A 6,292-nucleotide genomic window follows, 5' to 3' on the forward strand; every position below is an offset into this window, starting at 1 on the left:
AAGTGCAGCCAGAATGCTCCTTGGAAACAAGAATGGCCAGACTTCGTCTCACCTATTTTGGTCATGTTGTCAGAAGGGACCATTCCCTGGAGAAGGATGTCATGCTTGGTAGGGTGGAGGGTCGACGAAAGAGGGGGAGGCCTTCAACGAGATGGATTGACACGATGGCTGCGATGACGGGCTCAAGTATAGCAGGGATTGTGGGGCTGGCGCGGGATCGGGCAGTGTTTCGTTCTGCTGTGCATGGGGTCGCTATAAGTCGGAAATGACTCGACGGCACTTAACAACAACAACAACAACATATTAATAAGTGTGGGTACTGTGATACACCACCTAGACCCCCTTCAGGAATAAAGGACCAGCTGCAGGAAGTGCCATCATCAGAGAGCCCTCAGCTATAAGTGCCTTCATGGAATGCTTCAGCAGAAGACAAGCTCCTCGCCCAACATCACACTCTGTTCCTAGGGCTGCCCACATCCAATGACAGATCAATACAGTGGAATAAAGACCAGTCCCTTTTGCCCCAACTCAGGACAGCTCTAAAAGGTCATGCCACCTTTAGTACCACCCACAGGATCATCTGAGGCTTCTGTTGACAGCGTATTGTAACTTGCCTTCTCCTTCTGCACAATCCTGCTTACATCCCTTTCCTTCTACAGGTGTTGATCCTGAAAGCAATTCTTAACAGATATCCTGCACATTGAAATGTCTGAGTCTGCTTCCTGGAAACCCAGTCTGTCATAGTTAATATCATAAGTGGGTTAAGAAAGCAATAGGCTGGGGTGAACGTTTGGAATTTGATGGCCTGCTGCCCAGCTAGCACTGAGGGCCCCCTCACAGATAACCTCTTGCATAGGCGATGAGCTAGGATGATAGGCTAGTGAAAAAGAATTTGTTAAACAGTATGATGTGTGAGGCATTTGATAAATATGGGAGAAAGAGTAACTATAAGGACAATTGAATTGGGTAGCTATTGTTGAACCTAATTGATCCGGAAAAAAGATAACAAAAAAAGCTGAGCATGATTAATAAGCAATTAAAAACTAAACATGACATCTAGAGGGCCTGCTCTTGGCACATAAAGAGATCCTCATCTCCTGCAGTGGAGGTGCAGAGAACGCTGAGAACTAGGTCCATGCTCCAAAGAAGGTTGAACTCCCAACCAAGGCAGATCTGCTATGCCAAAGTCAGGGTGATGTTTAGGAAAGGACAGAACCCTGACACAAGGGATGGGGACCTCTGGGTTGAGGCACCTCCCCACCAAAATACTGAATCTCCAGATTCCCCTGAACCCTCTGAGCCCAAAGAAGTGTCCCACCCCCCTCTCCTGAAGATTAGCACTCTCTCCTTGCTTGAAGACTTTATGGAGTCCTCCTCTCTGAAAGACAGTATGTACCTCAGGATCTGCTCCCATTTTTCCTCCTGGACATTGAGCCAGTAAGTAAGTTTAAACCAAAAAACAAACCTATTGCTGTTGAATAGATTCATACTCATAGTGACCCATAGGACTCTGTCCCATAGGGTTTCCAAGGTTGTAATCTTTAGGGAAGCAGACCAACACATCTTTGTCCCTTGGAGCAGGTGGTGGGTTTGAACCACTGACCTTTCAGTTAGCGTCTGAGCATTTTAACTGCTGCACCATCTGGGATCCTTAAGTAGGGTTAAGCCACAACATAAACTGGCTGGGAGGAATGTTGAGATTGATAAGGAATGATTATGGCTATACCTCCAAAGGAGCTGCAGGACCTAGTCAGCACACAGATAGAGTGCCACCAAATGTTCATGCAACCAGAACTGCCTTGTCAGGTCCAGCAAGCCATAAAGTAGATACATCTTGGCTTGAGGATGAGCAGGACTTGAAGATACCAGCAAGCACCACAAGCAGGTGGCCCAGACCCCCATGTCATCACCACTGTTGCAAGAGTACCCTCAGCTCATACCAGAGGCCACATGGAGGATCCCGTGCCAGCAGCTGAAAGGAGGGAAAAACCTGACATTGGTCTAGGTCAGTAGGTTGGTGCAATCCAAAAACAGATGGTGAGTGCACTATAATCCTACTCAGGGTGACCTTGAAGGAGTGGTGGGGGAAAATCTTTCCAATGGGCAGAACTTTAGACAGTGTATCAGGCCATCCACTTTGCATGCAAGAAGTGGCAAAAAGCTAGAAGACATAAATATTAGAAGGTTCAAAAAAGTAAATTAGCGTATAGTTTTAGCTTTATAGATACATTGATACATGTAAGCTGAGCTTACAAAAAATGTTTTTGTTGTTATAACTAACTACAGGGATATTTTTATTAAAAATAATACTACTAATAATAAATTTCTGCTGAAACACTGCACAAAAATTTTATAGACAGTCCTTTTGGTGTTGCCCCCTCTGACAGTGTCACCCAGTGTGGTCTGCACTCCCCCACATGCCTGCACAAACACACACCCCCGCCCAGTGATACCACTGTCTGAGTTCTGTAATTAGAGGTTTGTATTCCCAAAGGGAGGACACTTTGCCAGTGGACACAGCAAGAGTCTCAAACTAAAAAAAAAAAAAAAAAGCAGCTACCTCCTTGGTATTTTGGACTGCCTGCATTAAGGGACTAGCAGGCAAAAAGAGGAGTCACCACCTTGGCAAGGACAATGGGTCCTGGTCATCATCAGGAGGAGGTAGAGCTGTAGTTCCACAATGGTGAGAGGGAGAAATATGCTTGACACCCAGGAAATCCACAGGCACCTCTTGGTACTCCCTTGCCCAACTTTGATGGTATGTTGACAACTGCAGCAACCCTGACCTGAAAAAGGCATGGTGGCCAGGACCAGAGCTCAGTCCCTCAAGGATGAGGATCAGAGTCACATCACCAGGTAAGTCACAAGACCAACAGAGATGTTCCCTGTGATTGAGGGAGATCTGGCGTGGATAGCAGAGGAGAGGGATGATGAGTTTCAGTTGTAGCCCTGAGACCACAAATCTTTTGGAGATGGGGACTGTAGTTCAATCCACTAATCTGTCTCCTCCAATTTTCCCCCAAGAAGAGCAGTCATTGAAATCCTTAAGGGGCTTCTCCCAGGTCTTAGATGAAGTGGATCCACATGGCAAAAGGAGTGGAGTCTGGTGGAGGCTGTAATGTGCCACCCAGATACCCTTCAGGAATAAAGGACTTATTACTATCATCAGACAGTTGTCAGACCTTCATGCTCCATTCACAAGGTGCCTTGCATCTACTGATTAATCAACACTGGCAGGAAGTCTCTGTACTCTCCCCTCAATAGGACAGATTTAGAGGGTTCACCTGTTCCCAAAATTCCCCACAGGGCCATCTGGCCCTTCCGTAGATACTGCATCATGGGTTGGCTCCTCCCTCTGCCCAATCTTCCTCATTACCCTTCCCTCCAGAGGTATTGGTCTCAATACATGCTCCAACTTAGAGACCTGCCCACATTCATACACTGATGTATGACACAGCAGCAGAATGGTAATGCAGCTGAGTGTAGGGAAAAATCCATATTCCTTCCTTTATAGCACACACACAAAAAACCCTACTGCCATCGAATCCATTCTGACTCATAGTGACCCCTATTGGGTTTCTAAAGTGGTAAATCTTTACAGAAGTAGATTGCCTCGTCTTCCTTCCACAGAGTGGCTGGTGGGTTTGAACCACCAACCCTCTGGTTAGCAAAGGTCTTAGGCACTGTGCCACCAGAGCTCCTTCCTTATAGCACAGCTCAGTTGTCTTGAGACCAGATAGGTCAGTTGTGTAGGACCCAGAAGGGAAGAAGAAGAGCAGATCCTTTGGATGGAATCCACAGCAGCCAAATTTGGGCTCAATATAATGAATGATAGTCCGAACACCTAGGCTGTCCAGTGATGATGTTGCTGAGTTCCCATGCATATGATTGGGGGAATGTGGGTGTTGGGCGAGATCAGAGCAGCCCTGAGGACCCATCTGAGGGCGATTCAGATGGAGGATTGCCGAGCCTCAGCCTCTTAGCTGCGGGGCCTTGAGTAAGTCACTCCCCCTCCCTGAGCCCGAGCTTCTCCATCTCCAAATGGGTCCAGTGAGATGCACCTGTGATTCCTGAGCTCTTCAGGGAGATCACATTTGCACCTCTCCTGACCTGCAGACATTGTTCCTAAATGCAAACATTACGATGCAGGAGCCATAATTAGCTTTATGAGCTCTAATTAGCTTTGCTGCTGATGCAGTAGGAACTCACAGGGCGTCAACTGGCCTACTAGGGGAGGACGGACAAGGCTGGAACAACTCATTTAGACGAATGGCTTTTGTTTACCAACGACTGGCAAACAAACACTCCACAACATGCGGCTAATCACCTAAAAATAACACCACATATGTTCCTCTGGGGAGTGTTCCTTGCTAACAAGCACAGTGGCTGTGGGGTGCTGGGGGGGGGTGGTGGTAGTGAGTTCTGCGTTCCTCTGAGACAAACACAGTGGCCCCTTTCCCTGCTGCCCAGCCTGTGAGAGGCACCCAAAGGCTCTGGACAACCATCTTCTTCTTCCCCACAGCCTTCCTGCTACCAGCCCCATGATTGCCCAGAGGCCCTCATCCTCCCTTCTGTCTCCCTGTCCCATTCCCTAGCTACTGCCCTGGGGGAGGTGCCACATTCCCTCACAGTTCTCCCAACCTCTCCCTCTCTCTTCACCCCAACCCCAGAGGGTCCTTTCTAACACTCCCCTGCTTCAAACCCTCCAAGGCTTCTAGGTAACACCAATCCATGCCAGGCTCCTTCATTGAGCCCATGCCAATCTCATTTTCCATACTTCCTTGCCCCCATCTGGCACAAATGGTTGGTGCCTAATTACTAACCTGAAGGTTGGTGGTTCAAACTCACCCAGCAGCATCACAGAAGAAAGGTGATCTGCATCCATAAAGAAAATGCTACAGAGCACAGTTCTACTCGGTAACACATTGGGTCACTATGACTCAGAATCAACACAGTGGCAACGGGTTTGCATTTTGGTTTCCCCACACCATCAGCGCTCAAGGCCTCACTATGTTCTGAGCACACCGTGGACCTTCAGGCCTCCAGGACTTTGCAGATGCTTGGAGCAGGATAGTGACTCCATCTACACACGTGCTGGGTGTTCTCAGCCAAGCTTGTGGCTCTACACATATCTCTGCAGCTGGCTGCCAAATGGAGTCCACTCCAGTCTTCTTCCTGGATTCCAGCCCATGTTTCCAATGATCTGTTCCATGTCTCCTCCAGGCCCAGTTCACATCTCTTAACAATGTGTCCAAACCTCCCACACACATATACATACTACACACAGGCTCCTCTGAAATCTCCTCAGTGTTCCAGTCACTCAGGCCAAAAGTCCTGAGTTCTCCTTGACTCCTCTCACTCACACCCACATCCAAGCCATTAGAAAATGAAATCAGTTCTACCTTCAAAATGCATCCAGAACCCTCCTCAGCACTTCCTTCTTCAGCATTTCCTACTGGCCTGACACACCCATCCCATCTCTCACCTCCACTATAGCAGGAGCCTCCAAAAAATACCCAGCTTCTGCCCTTGCCCACTACAGTCTATTCACAGCTTAGTGGCCAGGGGACCCCTTTAAAACTCATCAGATCCTGTCCCTCCTTACTCAAGACATCCACTCACTCATTGCTGGTGGGATTGTAAAATGGTACAGGTACTATGAAGAACAAGTTGGCAGTTCCTCAAAAGTTTAAACACAGAATTACCTTATCACCCAGCAATTCTACTCCTAAGTATATACCTTAAAAACTTGAAAGCAAGAAGACAGATACATACATATATATATATATATATATATATATATATATATTAATATTCATTGCAGCATTGTTCTCCTAAGTATCCATCAACAGATGAATGGGTAAACAAAATGTGGTATATCCACACAATGGGGTATTATTCAGCCATAAAGAAAAATGAAGTCCTGCTTCATGCTATCACATGGATGAACCTTGAAAACATGCTGAGTGAAATAACCAAAAAAACCAAACTCTCTGCTGTCAAGTTGAATCCAACTCATAGCGACCCCTCCTTGGGTTTCCAAGGTGGTATCATTACAGAAGTAGATTGCCCAATCCTCCTTCCAAGGCATGGCTGGTGGGTCTGAATTGCCAGCCTTCTGGTTAGCCATCAAATGCCTTAGGCACTACACCACCAGAGCTCCCGCTGAGTGAAATAGTCAGTCATAAAAGGACAAATACTGCATGATCCCACTTTTATGAAATATCTAGTATAGGGAAATTTACAGAGACCAGAGTTCACTAGAGGTTACCAGGGGCAGGAAGAAAGGAGG

The sequence above is a fragment of the Orycteropus afer genome, unplaced genomic scaffold (genome assembly GCF_000298275.1).
Source record: "Orycteropus afer afer isolate SDZICR_OR568_19922 unplaced genomic scaffold, OryAfe1.0 scaffold00573, whole genome shotgun sequence".
NCBI lineage: Eukaryota > Metazoa > Chordata > Mammalia > Tubulidentata > Orycteropodidae > Orycteropus > Orycteropus afer.